Raw genomic sequence first — 19,242 nt, forward strand, 5'->3', positions numbered from 1 at the left:
TAGCCATGTAAATCACATATAAAATCCAATACACATTGATGAATTCAACAAGTATTTAATTTTCATATACATGTATCGATCAATTCATATATCAATCTGTCACAAAATATCATTTCATATATCTCATATAAATACCTGTAATAGTTCGTATCGAGCTTATATAATCTTGTAACAGAATGATGCCCGATGAACCATTTAGAATATTGTTGGATACTCAAGTAATACACACGAGATGTACTAAACTATAATCCGTCAATTCCTGTACATGTATGCTCATGCGAGCTCTGAATCAATATGCTCTTATGAGCCGTAAACAGTAAGTTCCTCCATACTGAATAATTGTAAACTCCTTCGAACTAAATAATGGTAAGCTCATGTAAGCTGAGTATCAGTAAGCTCATAGAAGCTGAAATCGATAACCCTAATGACATGTCATTTGTATCCTATGAATTCCTAAGGTTCAAACGGGGCTCGGTAGTCGTCGTACGTCGTCAGATATGCGATCAGTATTTATTGGAAAACATATAATTCAATTTAAAACATATAAATGTACAATTTAATTACATGAACTTACCTTAACAAGGGTGCGTAGATACGGAGGCGACTAATCCAAGATTTTCTTTTTGCCTCGATCTAGCTCCGTACGAGATTTGATAGGATCTGTATGGGTAAATTTAACCCAATTCAATAAATTTCACATTCAATTTAGTCCAACATGTAATTTTGAAAAAATTATCATTTTTCCCTTATACTTTTAATTCTTTGCAATTTAGTCCCTAGTCTCATTAAATGAAATTCATTCAATTTTACCTCTACCCAAGCCTATCCGAACTATATACATGCTTATAGAAACCCACATATTTTAAAAATTTACAACTTTAACCATGAATTTATCACATTTTTCAACTTAATCCCTATTTGACAATTTCACTAAAAATTCCTTAACAAAAGTTGTTTATCCAACAACAACCATTCATTTTCTATCATCAAACATCAAAAATCAAGCATGCTCATCAATGGAAAAGCCTTAATACTTTAACAATTTTACAAATTAGTCTTCGGGCTAGCTAGATTAAGTTACAATGATCCCGGAAACATAGAAAACATTAAAAATAGGACAAAAATTACTTACCTATTGAAAAATTAGGGTTGGCTGAAACAAGATTCTTCCATGGCTATTCTAATAATCCATTTTCGATTGAAGTAAGAAATAAAGAATATATCTTTAATTTGGTTTTATTTATTTTATCTTTATTAACTAATTTACTTAATTAACTTTTCAATAATTGAAAATTTACTTAATATGCCAAACCAACATCCTCCACTATCTCATTAATGGGTTATTTACCATATAAATACTTCCACATTAAATTTCTATAGCTATTTAATACCTTTAGATATTAAAACTCAATTTTTACACTTTACGCGATTTAGTCCTTACCAAATTAGGCATGTAAACGGTAAAATTTCTTAACAAAATTTTTATAAAGTATTTCTATCATACTGTAAACAATAAAATAATTTTTTTAACTTCAGATTTATGGTCTCGAAACCACTATTTTGATTTCAATAAAAACGAACTGTTACACTTATGCATGCATCTCAGTAGGAATAAGATATATCGGGATCGCTGAGTTATACTGGTGGTCTGGTTTGAAAGGAGGTAACAAATTTCATTTCTCATTGTTTAATGTACCAGCAAATTACAGTTGAGCACCAACTGCCTTCGGGTTTGCTTCAGCCCATTAATATTTCTCTTTGGAAATGAGGACGAGTGACTGGATTTCATTAGTGGGTTACCTTTAAAGTCCACTAAGAAGGATTTTCTTTGGTCATCATGGATCGTTTGACCAAGTTTGCCTATTTTTTTCCTAGCAGGATAGACTATTCCTTTCAAAAACTGGCTAAGTTGTCTGTTTTCGAGATCATTAGACTTCATGGAGTTTCAGTCTCGATTATATCTAATAGAGATCTTCGCTTCACTTCTCGATTCTAGAAGAAGCTTCATAAGGCTCTAGGTACTCAATTGGACATCAGTACTGTGTTCTATCCTTAAATAGATGGACAATCTAACAGGGTGATTCAAATACTAGAGGATATGCTATAGAGTTGTGTCATCGATTTTTGAGGTATTTGGGAGGAGTTTCTATCACTGGTCAAATTCTTGTATAATAACAGCTTTCAGTCTAGTATTCAGATGGCACTTTACGAGGCTTTATATGGTCATAAGTGTCATACTTCATTGTGTTGGACTAAGTTGGGTGAGCGACAAGTTCTAGGTCCTAAGTTGGTTTCTGAGACTAAGGACAAAGTTAGACTAATCCAAGATCATCTTAAGGCTGCTTCTGATAGAAAGAAGTCTTATTCGGATCCAAAGAGGTGAGATATCAAGTATTCTGTAAGTGATTATGTTTTTCTTAAGGTATCTCCATGAAAGAAGGTCATTTGGTTTGGACGAAATGGCAAGTTGAGCCCTAGGTTCATTAGGTTGTATCAAATTCTAAAACTTATAAGGTCGGTTGCCTATCAGTTAGAGATACCTTCGAAATTGAACCATATTCATGATGTGTTCCACGTCTCCATGTTGAGGCAGTGTAGGCTGAACCATCTCACATTGTCTCTATTGAAGAGATTAAGGTTAGACCAGATTTAACTTTCGAAGAAGAGCCGTTTCAAATTCTAGATCGAGATTTTAAGGTATTAAGGAGGAAGTCCATCTTTTTTATTAAGGTTCTGTGGTAGAATCATGGCACCGAGGAACCCACTTGGGAACTTGAGGACTCAATTAAACAACAGTATCTACATATTTCTGAATCAGGTAAATTTCGAGACTGAATTTTTTTTAGGGGAGGAGAGTTGTAACGCCCTAAAAGTGTTAATATTTGATCTGTTAAGTTATGTCGTAACTAAGTACTTACTTTCAGTAGTTAGGGACCTTGAGTGTGTATTGTGGGACTTAGGTTTGAACCTCTGTGTGAGCGAGTGATAGTATTTTTGCTGTTTATTGTTGCTGTCTTATGGATGAAATTAGGTTAAATTTGAACTCATGGAAAAGGGTGTTGAGTTATCAATAAGTGGTTGGTTGGGATTTGGGCTATGTTTGAATAATAGTAGGTTAACAAAAGATTATTATTTTATTTTATTTTATTTTATTTTATTTTTCCCCAAAATATGCTCCCCATCTTTTTCACATTTGTTTTTCCCTCATTCCTACTTTTGCATGCCGCCTTTTTTCATTCTTTACTATTGTAATCTGTTTCTTTATTTCTTGATTCGATTTTCCCTTCAATTTGGCTTTCTTTCTTCTTTTTTTATAGGGTTAATTCATCTTGATATACTTTTATTCTTCAATTTCGCTACTATTAATTCTTAAAGCATTAACCCTTATTTTGTAGGCTACATTTTTAAAGGTAAAGTGTATTTGTTCCCTATTTTAGGCATTCATTATTTCTTTTTGTTTTTTTATTGGGTGTTCAGTTTTGGAACTATGTTGAGTGTTGCGTTGAGTCTGTATTGTGTGTTTTGCTAATAACTTTGATGTGTTTTAGGAGAGGGACAAGATGTAACAGCCTGTTTTTAAGATTAACCGAAATAGTGGTTTCGGGGCCACCAAATTCGACAAGTAGTTTGTAAATATTATATTTAATATTTACGAGTTAATTATGGTTTTAAAAAAATGTTTTTGATATTGTGATATTTGTTTTATAAGTGATTTATTAAGTTCAAGTGGTATGACCTTAAGGTCAAGTGGGTTTAGGAAATAAGGTATCGGGACCTCATTTCTATAAACCGAGTCGTAAATATTTTTATAAATATTTACGGAGTGGCAAAAAGATGGTATTAAAGTTTCGTTGAAAAATTTTATCATTTTGATAGTTAATTAAGCAAAAAAGACTAAATCGCGTAAAACGCAAAAGTTGCATTCTAATTGTTTAAGTGTTTATTTTCCATGTTTTACTAAAGTAGAAGTGTCCCTATTTATCAATTAAACCATTACTTTATGATAGTGGAGATTGGTGGTTTGGCATATATGAAATTATTTATTATTAAAAAGGACAAAAAGGTAAATGGAATATTAAAATGTATTAAATAAAAATAAAACATAAAATGACCATGCAAAAGTTAAGCCTCGTACGAGTTTATATCGAGGGAAAAACGAAGTATCGGATTCGTCGATCTAATTTGTCGTTACCGCGAATGAGGTAAGTTCGTATGCAATAAGCATTGTTAAATTTATGTTTCTAATGCTTTAATATCGCATAAATTGTATATACGTGAATATTTTAATGTCTGACGACATATCGACAAAATGTGGCACTTAGTGTGCGGGGCAATCAAATATGGTACTATTGAGAATGGCACTTAGTGTGTGAGATATTGAGAATGACACTTAATGTGCAAAATATCAAATGATTCAAAGGGCAATTATAAATTGTGATTGAATGATTAAATAGAGCAAAGTGAACAGGTATACATGCTATATTATATGAATTGTTTATGAGATGACTTTATAATGGTGATATTCGGGCTTTGAGCCTAGCAAGCTTTAAGCTGGTGAATAATATTATCGGGTTTCGGGCCTAACAGGCTATAATGCCGGTGAAATGATATCGGGCTTTAAGCCTAGAAGGCGAAATGTCGGTGAATGAGTTCAGACTTAAAGTCTAGCAGGCTTCATGCCGGTGATGAATTCGGGTTTAAAACCTAACAGGCTAAATGTCGGTGATTTGATAAAAGTCTAAGACTATGAGACCTTGTGTTAAATCGACAATTGAATTTGTTCAATACATTAAGTTGGCCAGGTATGTGATATATACTTATGCATGTTAGATCGATTGGAATTGAATCATGAATGTGAAATGAGAAGCATAGATGAAAATGCCTATGTCATATATGTGAGTAAGGGTAAAACCATCGTAAATTATCGATAAGGGTGGGCTATGTGCGGAACCATCTTATAATTGCTAATTTGAATGGTTGTGTGTGAATCATTGAGCATGATGTATTGTATTGAGATTATGCTTAAGTGAGATTATAGAATTTTGATGAAATTGATTGGTGATATACATGTTTAAATAATGTGAATGCAAAGAATGTGTGAAAGAGTAAATTTGTAATAAATCTGTTTGGGATAGCAGCAGTAACGTGGTTTTGGAAAATCACCATAAATTGTGGAAGTTGTTTTAGAAGCTGAATAAATTATGTAATTAAAGATTAATGAGTCTAGTTCCTTATAAAAGAAACCGTGTAAGCAAAATAATTGCTGATAATGAGATATTTGAAGTGGCGTGGGATAGAGTCAAATGACTTTGGGGTCCCTTGTTCTGTATTTAGAAAATCATTATAATTTGTAAAAATATGTTTATAAGATAAAATTTATATTTTTAGACTCCTTAATTAGTCTAGTTTCAAATGAAATCAACGAGAACATATTTTGAATTCTGTACAATGAGAAATTTGATTCGTAGTGAAGAGTGGTCAGATTAGTCAAATAGTGAAATAGGGGAAACTTTAAGAAAAATCTGGTATTGATTGGCCAAACCAAAAATTCTGAAAATTTTATGGATGAAATATATACGAGTCTATTTTCAGGGAAAATTAACAGCAATTGATTTGGAGTTTCGTAGCTCCAGTTATAAATAATTTAGTGACTATTGCTCAGGAAGACAACTTGTAGTGAATTTGTGATTATGTTGTAAACATTGATAAAACTTGTTAATGAGTTGCTTATTGTTTTCTTATGAACTTACTAAGCATAAAGCTTACTCCCCTTTTCTTTCCCATATTCCTTAGGGTTGCCAGGTTAGCTCGGGTTGGAGGCCGTCAGAGATATTATCACACTATCGAGTTAACGCTATTGGTGTAAGTAAATCCTAGTGTTTCGAGTCTATGGCATGTATAGGGCTTTAATGTTGAGTATGTGATATTATGATTTAGCCAAAGGTGTTGGCTTGTATTGATAAAGTGTTGTAGCCATGTGAATTGGCCTATGTTGGCTAATGATGTTGTGGGCCTAAATGTTTATTCATATATATGTATGATACTATATCCTGTGATGTGGCTTATAGTATGTATGCCTAGAGATTGAAATGAGATTCATTGATGAGTTAGTAACTGGTGCAAGATTTGGTGATTGGTAAATAGTTAATAATGCCTCATGAATGGTTTGTGGAAATGATTATGTATGCTTAGTGAAGGACATGAGGTTCGTGATGTAATGATAGTTATGACTAGTATGTGGTAATGATGTGGGCAAATTCTATAATATTTATTGCATAAGAAAATGACTTGAGCATAACATGTTTGTAGATGTTTAAGAGCTTATTTATGCCATGTTGTATGTTATTGGATAAGTATGTATCTATGCATGTGGTGTGAGAGTGACAAAAGGCTTGGTAAATAGCCTATTTCTGGCCACACAGCCTGAGCATACGGGCGTGTGAAGCCTTAACGCAAGAGATTTTTCTAAGTTTTTCATGAGTTCTCGATTGGGTCCTGAACCACCCCGGATGTATGTTTTGGGCGTCGTAAGCCCGTATATGGGACAGATTGCATGTGAAAAGAAAAGTTTTTAAATTGAACAAAATTTTATGGCCCGATTTTTGTGTGATTGATTAAGTTTTTAATTATTTGAGATTTCATGGCCCTGTTTAATATGGAAGTGTTAGTAAAAGTCAGGTAGCACCTTGAACCCTGTCCCGGTGTCGGATACAAGCAAGGGGTGTTACATAAGAGGTGTTAAGTGATCCTCTAGTAAATTAAGCGTGGATTGGTCATTATTTCTGATAGAGTAAGTATCCTAACATTTCTTGGAAGTCATATGTGGGCGTTTTGATGGAGTATTCGATTTAATTTTTGTGTAATCATTACTGATTTAATGTGTTAAATGGTGTTTCTAGGTTCTAAAAGTTTCGTGGGTGAATTCACATCAAAATCAGTCATTGCGTGTAACGAGAAACTTGAAAAACAGTGATTGGTAAAAGTCAAAAAACTGCACTGTCGATGCTACACGGCCATGTGGTAGATCGTTTGTGACACATGGCCGTGTGTCGGACCGTGTGAGCACATGGTTTAGGCTATTTGGGCCGTATGGGCCACACGAGCATGTGATAGGTCGTGTGGGCCCAAAATTCTAAACTTTTTCCTAGGGCCATGAAACATCGTTTGGATCGATTGTAGGGCTTCCGTAGGGCCGATATGTTATTAATTGAGCTATAAAACACAATTTCTGCTAGCGTAAATTTGATATAAATACGTATGTTTGAATGGATATAAGATAGGAAAAATCTGTAATATGTTGTGTATAATCCGAAAAGTGTTATATATGTTCTGTATTTGTCATTATAAGTGTGTACATTGTAAACATATATGGTATCTATTAGTACTACATTTGCATCTGGGATGGGATTTGTTATATGGAGGAAGTGTGGGTAGCTTAATAATCTGCCGTATTTGGTGGCACTGCCACATATATATCTGTAAACGGCGATAAATCGTCTAATAAAGTAGCAGCTCAGCTGCAAATATTCTGAAAAATGTCATGTTGACACTAAAGGGTTTGTACGGTTGGATGGGTACATAATACCCTATATGGTATGTTGAGATGGTCGGAGATGGTGTGTAGTGGATGAGAGTAAGATTATTTATTTGTGTCTGCTATGTTATGATAAGCTTTTCTTCTGATATTTATTTATATGTCTAATTGATTTCTGTATGATATGCTACACACTGAGTTTCGAAAACTCACTTTTTGTTGTCTGTCATTTTCAGGTAACCCTCAAGCTTAGGGTGGGTCGAAGTGATGGAGCTTAATTAAAACTTAACTAATTAATTATTCTATTTGCCTTGGCTTTATGGGTTTTGTTGTTTCTAGATTGTTTGGACATTTTGGGCCTATTTGGTTTTGGATTTTGATTTAGTTTTCTTTTTCGCTAGAAATTGTTTACACGTTTTTAAATCGACAACACTCATTTTACCTACAAAATATCGGATTTTTCAAACAACAAATCGTGTTTTACTAAAATATAACGTGCTAAAGATTTCCACTACAAACCTATATATTTTGGAGACTGTAAGCTAACAACGTTTTAATTAAATCAGTTAAGTAATATATGCTTTCAAATAAACTTAATTTTTGTGTAATTAGAGCTTGCGACGTACTTTCAAAATAAACGAATTTCGGATTTTCAATCGATTTTCAGAAACATCTTCAGATTTGGCCATAATGTTTAGGCCGAGTTTGGAGTGTTATAATACATATACGTTAGACTACATATCATATATCAATTATTATATATAAGTAAATTACAAGTGTGTAACTAATTTTATGGTAGATTTTAAAATATACAAGAAATATTATATAATTAAGGTAAATTATTAATGAGATGTATCCTATATATAACTATGTTATGGTAATGTATATTTTTATATTAATGATATGTAAGCTTTAAACCCTAAACATATAACAACTAACTAATAGATTATAATATATATATACAAAATCAACACTATATAATTAAAATAGGTTATTAATAATATATAATCTTATATACAATTATGATATTAAATTTAAACTCTAATTGTGTAAGTAACTTTATTGTATATTATAATATATGCAATGAGCATGAGTTAAGTAATTAAGTAATTTTGATTTTGGATTGTTATGAAATTTTTAATTTGTTTGGAATTCTTGTCTTTAAAGTGTTAGATATATTTAAATTGTTTTGAGATTGTTATGTTTAATTTATTTGTATTGTTATTCAATTATTTTTGTTAATTTGTATTTATTTATTGTTATTTATGAATAATTTTTATTTAAAATTAATTTTTTGGCTTGATTTTATATTATTTTGCATATTCAGATTCGGATTTTTGCAGATCTAAATATCCGACATATAATTGAAAATGTTAAATTTGGATTGTTTGTAGATTGTTATGAAAATTTTAATTTATTTGGAATTCTTATGTTTAAGTTTTTAGGTATATTTAAATTGTTGTGAAATTATTATGGTTAATTTGTTTGGATTATTATTTAATTACTTTGTTATTTTCATTTATTTATTATTAATTATAAATAAATTTTATTTAATTTTTTTTGTTTGATTCTATATTATTTTATGGATTTGGATTTGGATTTTTGCAGATTCGGATATCCGACATATGATTAAAAATGTGAAATTCAAAAATTTTTTTGCGGATTCAAATATTTGGAGGATAATGGTATTTAAATCGAATTCAGATTTGAATACTATTAGACTCCGTTTGTTTCATTGAAAATGACTTCCGAAAAATAATTTCTAGAAAATGACTTGCTTTTCTAGAAAAATTAATATTTTTTGGTGTTTGGATGAACCTGTGTAAAATATTTTCTGTTTTTTGGCATATTTTCTAAAAATATTTCATAAAAGTTGTTTCCAATGAAACAAACATACATTTGAGATTTTCTTATATTTTCATTATTTAATTGTGTTTATTTTATATCTATAAATTTATATTTTACATTGCTTTTGCATATAATAAAATTATTTTGTTAAATTCAGGTTCATTACAACGTTATTTTTTAGTTACATGACTACTAATTGAGTATTTTTTATTTAAAAATGTGACATCAACAAAATTGACAAAAAAAAATTAACAATGTTAACAATTGGACTTGATTTTAAAATTTAAAAAGTAGAGGGATTAAATTCTTGAAAAAAAAAGTACAAGGACTAACTAAATTCTTAAAAATAAAAATATAGAGACTAAATTCTAAATTTGTGAAGAGCAAATGAATTTATAGCATTTTTAAACTGTTATACTATAAAACATTTATTATTAATATAATATTAAAATATTAAAATAATAAATTATATTAATAAATTATTATATGATAAAATGCAAATAATTAAATATGAATGTTTAATAATATTTAAAATTATAATATTTTATATTAATATATTAATAATTTTAAAAATAAGAATAAATTTTATTATCAATATAATAATATTAAAGATTAGTTAATTTGATTTTTACAAAAGAATAAAATTACTCATAGAAGAGTTATTTTCTAGAAAATGACTTGCGTTTTTTAGAAGGGTAAATTATTTTACAAAAAAAACTTATTTTTATTAACCAAAATGTTTTCTATGAAACAAACACAATAAAATGCAAAAAATATTTTTCGTAAATGATTTTATAGTGAAACAAATGAAGCCTTAATACTTGGATAATTTGTGTATATAAATTTTTAGGTAGATTTACAGATTTAAATTTACTTATTTATGATGTTTTCTTTTCTTTTCTTTTTCCCAACTTAAAAACCCATTCTTGATTTTTGTTTTAAGATTTACATGTAATTTTTTTATCTAAAAAGAGATTAGAACTATCTCATTAAAAAACACACTTATTAAACTTTTTAGAAAAAATCTTCTATTTTGTATCTTTCCTTTCTTTCACAATCCTTCCTTTCGCCTTAAGTCACCATTGTTCATAGCATTTCCCAGTTGATCCCGTTATCGAATCGAATATTTTTACTTATCTTATGATTTAAATTTTCATAAAACGGTGTGAAAATTATAAAATTTCAATTGAAAACACATATTAAGCTACTTCAATCTACCTTCTCTTATCGTTGAATCGAGTTATGATTTTAGTATATTCATATTCTCACCGTAAATCACCTTCGCACTATACAGATTCTCTTCACAACCCAAGAACCTAAAAAATGGGTCTTTGTTCTTTTTTGGTTTATTTAATGCAAGCTTTTTCTTCTTCTTTTTCGTGTGTACTTAGTTGTCGGGTTTTAGCTTAGTAATGGTGATGAGTGGTGGCCAAGATTGTGACTTGAGGTATGGTGTGGACAGGTATAGTGTTTATAAATCGATTTAATTTTATATGTGAATTTTTATTAAAAAAATTATTTTACTAAACCTAAATTTTACAGATTAGGATAATATTCATATTTGAATATTAAAATTACTATTTGATGTAGATTCAAAGTAGATGAAGATAGATTTCTCTTGGATATCCATTATCTGAATCAATATCTCTACACTTGGTTATAAAATAAATACCTCTAACAAGATTTGAATCCAAAACCTTTTATTTATAAAGTCAAGCTTTAACTATTAATATTTATCTTATTGATCATAATTTGTACAAGTTAATAAGTAACATACAAAAATATAATAAAATATTTTTATAAATTAAATATAATATTTTTTATTAAAAAAATATCTTCTTTGACATCTTATTCTCTTAACACTCATTTAGCTTTTCTTAAATTATTTTCTTTTGTACCTGTAAGCCTAACTAAACAATAAGATGGGATCATCGAAATCCCTAAATTTGAAATTTTAATTAATACTTATATAATTAAAATAAATATTATAATATGAATTTTTTTTTACAATGTTGGATATAATTTTATTCAGTACATATTATATTACAAAAAAAAGTATACATACATGTTTAACTACATATAATATATCAATTGTCATAAATAAGTAAATTACAAATGTATAATACTTATACAATTATGATATTATAATGCGCTTCTTTTATTAGTGATATGAAACCTGAACCTTAAATGTGGAATTAATTTTATGGTAGATTATAAAATATATAATTAAGGCAGATTATTAATGATATGCATCTTTATATATAACTAATGCACATTAATTATTAATTTTTGTGGGTGTGGATATTCGACATATAATTGAAATTGTTAAATTTATTTTTTTTACGAATTTAATATTTAATTAAAATTTGGATGATAATAGTGAGATAATTTATAAATAATTTTAAAGTATTCTAATTCAGATAAATAAAGAAATAGAGATATTGGATTCCTAACTTTTTAACATTAAAAAAATGAAGGAAAAAGAAGAATGGTGACCATGATAGGTAGGTTTCAGCTTTGACCAAGACGGACAAGGAGTAGTGTTTTTTTAATGGTCACGTGAAACACCTTTGCCTTTGATGTTTTAATAATGTTGGGAGTAAAACCAAAAGTGATGATTAGTTAACTTATGAAGCTGTGATTTCCATTGCAACTTTAAAACTAATGAAAGTTATGGGTCCTATTTCCCACCTTTGGAGAACCAAAAAATCCAACCCATGCTTTAACAGAACCACCGCACCGCCCCTATTGTTTTTCACATTTTCTTACCTCTTCCAATCCAACACACATTCTCTTTTCTTGTTTTAATTACACTATAAATACTATTTGAATCCATGCTATTTGTAAAGAAAATAAATCATATGTTTTTGTTTATTATAATTACATTGTTAAAATACTCAAAATCACAAAATCATCATTATAAAGTCAAGTTATGATAGTAAATGTGAATTTTTTTACCACATTAGAATTACAATATTGCGCAAGTAAAATCCGTATATAACTACACTTATTTTATTTGACATTGATTAGAATAAAGTTTTTCTACCTTTAAATAGATGTAGTCGAAACTCATCTTCTATATTAGTGAATTTTCAATATTAGTGAATTTTCTTTTCATCTACTCGTGATTTTTTTCTCAAAAAAATTTTCACATAAAATCTGTTTTTATTTTTTATTTTTATTTTATTATTATTTATTATTGCTTTGCGATTCTTCTATATTATCATTATCGACGTTCAATCTTAACAGTTTTTTAATATATTTTTTAAAATTTTAAAAATTATGATAAAAATGTAAACTCTTTAAAATTCAATAGCATGGATATAAAAAGTTTGGAAATATTTTTAAAAAATGTGTTATTTACTGCTTGAATGGTGACAAAGTCTCTCTAAAGTTTGAGCTATTCAATCCGTCCATATTAAATCGAGTTTGAACAAGTATTTTTTTGTCTTGAGTCAATTCAAAGTTTGTATCATTATTTCAAAATTATTTTACATTAATATTTTATAATTATATTCAAATAAATACATTTTTATATATAATTTATTTGAATTAAATTAAGAAACACTTTCTAAACCAAATTTATATGAATTGAAGGAATAACTCAAACTTTTAAGAAACCACATTATCATTCAAGGGATAAATGACACTTTTTATATTTTTATAATTTCTTTAAGTTTTAAAAATAATTTTTAAATTATTTTATATTTTCACATTTTTTAGATTGTCTAAAAAATTATATTTTTAAAAATTTTTAGGATTTTTTTTGAAAAAAAAATAAGTATTTTAATTTTTCAATAGTTTTTAATTTATTTTTAAAAGGAATGGACCAGTTTGAAAAAAAAAACTATAAAGGATGAGAACTAAAAAAGTTTGTTTGGCTTTGTTTAATTGCCACATCAACTACGCTAATGATAAAATTAGATGAAAAAATTAATTTTTTTAATAAAATATATAAACTCGATATCTCAAAATTTAAATACGAGAATTAAATATTAATTAAAAAAAACATCTAACCATATTTTGAATCATGTCCCCTCAAACACAAACCCTAGCTTGGCTAAGCATAACTGTAAAATCAAAATCTTGTAGGCTTTTCTCCCAAAGCTAGGGCATGCATACTTGCTATTATGGCTTATAGGTATAAAACACTTCTAAAAAAATTTTAATTTTTTTTTAATTGTACCCTTCCATTGAATTTGCATTTCAGATTTTACCGTTAATTAAAAAAATTAATTAAATCTTTCCATTAATAATTTTATTTTTTACCTCATTAACAGTTAAAATAGATTGATAAATTAATCTGATAGTGACAAGTCACAGTTTATGGTTTAATATTCCCTTTAAAATTCATAAAAAATTATTAAAAATAAATAAAATATATTTCAGATATATTATAATTATTAAAAATATAAAAATTATTAAAAATCATAAAAATTTATAAAAAAAATTCATAAAAATTAACAACTAATATAAAAATTAAAAAAAATTATAGAAAAATTCATTTAAACCCTTAAATGTGTAATGAATACATGACATTAGGCAATAATTTTATAGAATAATTGGATAATGAAAATAGTTCAGATCGATAGGGTCATTTTCATGTTGAATAATTTTTTTCCATTTTCCATAGATAAAACAATAATTGCAAGACCTGCTCCTTTTTATTGATAATTTTTTTTTCCATTTTTTAAATACAGTATGGTAGTTTGAACCTTGAAAAGTAGAAAATTGTTGCTAATTATTGTATGATATAAATTATATTTGGTACAATTAGATATTATAAAATCAAAATTTTTTTATTCAACGGTTGCAAATATTAGTATATGTCAGTATGAAATATTTTGACTAAGGTTTTCAAAAGTGAACTGGTGATTGAACCAATCAAACCACTGGTTCGTTAATTCGATCGGTTCAAATAAATAAATCATTAAACAAATAGTTTAACTGCCCGAATCAACTATATGTATCAGTTCTTAAGTCAATCGGTCTAATGGCTTTCTTTGAACCAATACCCTTGCCAATTCTCAATTCGACTGGTCAGTCCATTCCAGTTCAAATAACATTAATTTTGATGACTATTCCTATTATCAAATTATTGATCTAATGCCATGTGTTCGTTTCAATTTTAGGGGTTTAATTTTAAAAAATGAGGAACCGATATATGATTATAATTTTTTTTATAATTTATTAGAACTTATTATGAATTTTTTAAAGTTTTATAATTATTGATAAGTTTTATAGTTTATATGTTTTTATAATATTTATTAGTTTTTATGCTTTTTTTATAATTTTATAAGTTTATAGAAAGTTATAAATGTTTTTAATATGTTTATCTTTATTATTTTTTATAATTTTTATAGTTTTTATATTTTTATAAGTTTATGTAAATTTTAATACTTTAATATTTATATTTTATGGGAAAAATATAAAATAATTAGAAAGTACCCTATGTTGTTATCTAATTAGTCTGTCAATTGATTTTAATGGTTAACATGGCCAAAGATGAAAACTATCAGCAAATGGGCTTAATTAATTTTTCTTATTATCAGTAGGGACTCAATTGAGTACAAATTTAATGCAATAACTCGTTTCTTTTCTTTTCTATTCTTTAAGGGTATTTTGTACATATAAGATTTCTCCTAATTGTGCTTATACAATAATAAAATAAGTAAAGTTGAAGGTTTTTCAGATTTATATTTAAAAGATTACAAATTTCTTTTCTCATTTTTCATAAAAAAAAGTATATAAATAACTGAGGGGTAAAGTTATAATTTTTTTGAGTCGAAATTAAATTGTATATTTTTAATAAAATTAAAATTAAAATTTATAGTTTTAATAGGTTATATTTTTAAATTTTTTTAAAAATAAATTATTATTTTATTATTTTTGAGAGATAAAATATAATTTTATGATTTATTAATTTAAAAATTCATACATTTTTAAAAGCTAAAATTGGGATTTTTACCAGCCTTTAAATAAGTATTCATTGCATTTCAAAATTTCCTTTTTTACTATTCACATCTTAGCTAAACCAAATACTAATAATTAAATATTTCTCTTTATAAAAATATTTATACTAAAACTAATATTACATTCAAATTATTTGTTGAAATGAGAAATATTTTATTGTTAATTGTTAATTTTTTTATGAGTATTTATGACAAGAGAATTAATCACTATTATTAATGTATATAACCTAATTTCAATTAAAAGAAATTATTTGCGACTCAAACCCAGGCCATATTTGGGGCAGCGAACACCCTTTGCCATCAAGCTATCACATGAGATTCACATGGGATAGATTTTTTAAAAATATGTTTAGAGCATTTTTGGGTTATGTTATTTCCCTATTGTCCCTAACTTTTCAGTGCATTTAATTGAGTTTGTTAGTTATGTTACGATTTTGAGTAAACTATCAAAATAATTACTTTTGTTTACCTCAAGTTATATCTTAGTCACTTATGCTTGAAATGTTACGTTTTAGTCACTTATGTTATCATGTTATAACATTGTAGTCACTGAGCCGTTAGTTGTCATTAACGGTGTAACAGTAAGCTGGTATGGCACGTTAAATCATCATTTCAAACAAAAAATTTTGGTCAAATTATACAATTGGTCCTTGTATTTTTTCGTTTTGAGTAATTTTTTTTCTTTTATGTTGTTTTTAGCTTTCCTTTCCCTTGTCAAATAACCATCTCTAACAAGGTGGGATTCAAATGGAGGAAAAACAGGAACCACAGCTCGCATTAGATCAACGGGTCTCATGAACAGTTGCTCTTTCGAGGTTTGACAAGAGGCAAAATACTCAAAAACCTGCAAGCATGAAGATACATGAAGACCCAACAAAGAGTAAATAACAATAATATCTGTAAGATACTTTACGAAAACCAAATATAAATTACTAACTCAATGCAAAAGGCAGTATCTATACAATCTAAAGGCAAATAAACTAACTATAATCAACAAAGTATTCAGCCATTCACCGTTTCCAGTGGACTCCGCAATCTTAATTGCTTTTCATAGTTAAAGAAAAATTTCCTTTTATACACTGCAATGGAAAATGAAAATGCTCTACTACTAATTAAAAGCAAAAAAGGATTGAGAGAAACTTGAAAGAAGAGCAACAACCTCCAAAGATGAACTTAGAGTTATAGTCAGGAAGGGCTAGTTTATGAAACACGATTTTCGAACCGTCGGTGGTAGATTCATCACTTTCTATTGACCATTCGAAGAAAGACAAAAAGGGTTTCTTGAAAAAAAGCAAAACCACAATCTGAAGCTAAAGTTGAGTACCACCAATAAACTATACCTAAGCTCAAACCAACAACGATTCTGGAGACCCGTTTTACGAAAATGCCGAAAAAGTAACCCTTTTTATTGTTGGGATCAATGTTTGAAACGTCGGTAAGAGGTAGGGACGAGAACTGATAGGTAAGGAGTCGTCGTTGGATAAGGGAGAAATGGAGCACCGACAACGAGGATCACCTCAAAGGGAGAAGGGAGGAAAACAGAGGGAGAAGTAGAAGAGAATGGAAAATAAAGAAGAAAAAAAGGAAAGTTAAAAGAACATAAAATAAATAAATTGCTCAAAACAAAAAAAAAATATAGGGACCAATTGTATAATTTAACCTAAAATTTTCGTTTGAAATGATGATTTAACATACCACGTCAACTTACCGTTACACCTTTAATGACTCAATGACTAAAATGTTACCACAAAAAAACTTAAGTGGCTAAAACATAACATTTCAAATATAAGTGACTAAAATGTAACATAAGGCAAACAAAAGTAACTATTTTAGTAGTTTGCCATAAAATTTTCTATATGAGTTAATTCGGGAATAATAAGTCTTAAGTTTTTGGTTGATTTTTTTAGATTAACTTTTAAGAATATTAAATTTTTAAACTCCACAAGTAGGTTAAAGGTGTGACATGTATCCTATTGAATATAGTAAAATAATAAAAATTAATGTATAAACAAACAAAACACTTCTCATATTTTTAATCATGCTGGTAAAGTCTAAAAACTCCACAAGTTGAGTATCAAATAATTACCCAATATTTTTATGATTATTAACATTGCCAGTAGAAAGAAAAAATCCACAAGCAAAGATTAGATGACGACAAGTGTCCCTTGAATTATATCTAAAATTAAAAAAAAAAAGAACACATGTAATCATATTAACCTTGCTTGTCGAATTTTTTCTTTTTATTGACTGTGTAGCTTATAATAACACTAATTTTTATGAGTATAATATATAACTATAATTAGATTAAGATAAGGTAAAAGTGACTATACTATTCATAAATTTAGAATTTAACTATTATATTTTTATTTTTAGAAATTTAGTCTCTCTATTTTCCGTATTTTAAATTTTAAGTCAACTTTTATACTGTTAAAATTATTTTATAAAATTTAAATTTATTACAATATTATTTTTAACTACATTGCTACAAAGTGATTTTTTTTATTTTAAAATATGACACTAACAAATTTAACATAAAGAATTTAACAATGTTAAATTGGACTTAAGTTTTAAAATATAGAAAATAAAGAGACTAAATTATTAAAAATAAAAATATTAAATGTATAAAAAGTATTGGGTAAAATGATATAAATTAGGGTTATTTAGCCTTTGTTTCTGGAGTAACTTTAGTATATTACGTTATGTAGTTTACACATAAATTAGAGCTGGTTAGAGAGCACTTGGGAATGGGGGAACATGAGGAAGCATCATCCACCCCTAAATTCCATCCCATCAATCAATGTCTTTATTTTCTTTTTCTCCTTATTTGGTTCATTCTCGAATTATTTTCTAATTATTTTGGACAAATAAATTGTTTTAATCGAGAATTTCTGCCATTCAAATTTTATGGAAATTAGGATTGAGCTGTAATGTCAAGGGATTTGTCTACTTTGAGGGAAATAACTTTTCCTCAGCGTGCAAAGTGAGATTATAAAAATTGACTTTTCCAGTTAGGAAGAGAAATGGAATCCAAATTCCAATAGTCGGGCAAAAGTTTGTTGACTTGTCTTAGCTACCTATCCTGATTGTAAATGATGATTAGTTATTGTCATTATCAAGTAATTTACACGCTTTTTTTTTGAAAAGTACGATGAAATGAAAAATCAATACGCTCTCACTTATCTCGAGAAACACCGCTGCATTTGTTGGAATAATAATAATAATAATAATAGGCTCCTTCTATTTGCTTGAAATTAATATGATGATTCATTTGTTACATAATCATCATTCGAGTTTCAAATAACATTAGTAAATTTGATAAATAATAAGGTCATATCATTTTTTTATGTCAATAAATGCTTTAAGTAACACTCATTTTTTTACTTAATTTTAGTTTTTTTTTTAAAATTTTATCTTCACTCAACAACCAAATATTACAAGTAGAATTGTCTATGGCACGAGCGGCCTACCTAACCCGGTTGCCCTGGCTCATCTTGAGCCAAACTTGGACAAGGTTTCTTTTGTGCCTAACCTGGCAAATTCGAGTAACCTCGCACTTTTCAAGTTTAATTCAAGCCTTAACAACAAAGGCCTATAGTCAGAACCAATCTTTTCAAGATGGCACAAAATCAAAGAAGGATAAGCAAAAACTAAGACATTATTACCCAAGCACCGATTAAGTGTTTGATGAAGGTTACCCCTCAACCATGTGAACTACAGGCCATAAAAACCAAGTTCCATGAGACTACTATCAAAGATAAAACCATGAAAGAAATTACTAACTCCATCTCGATTGGGAGCGCCTCCCTTACATTTAGACTACTACCAAAGACATTTCTTTTTTTTTTCTCAAGGTATCTATCGGAGTGAGCCCAGTAACTAATCCTTCGT

The sequence above is a fragment of the Gossypium hirsutum genome, chromosome A08, assembly GCF_007990345.1.
Source record: "Gossypium hirsutum isolate 1008001.06 chromosome A08, Gossypium_hirsutum_v2.1, whole genome shotgun sequence".
Lineage (NCBI taxonomy): Eukaryota > Viridiplantae > Streptophyta > Magnoliopsida > Malvales > Malvaceae > Gossypium > Gossypium hirsutum.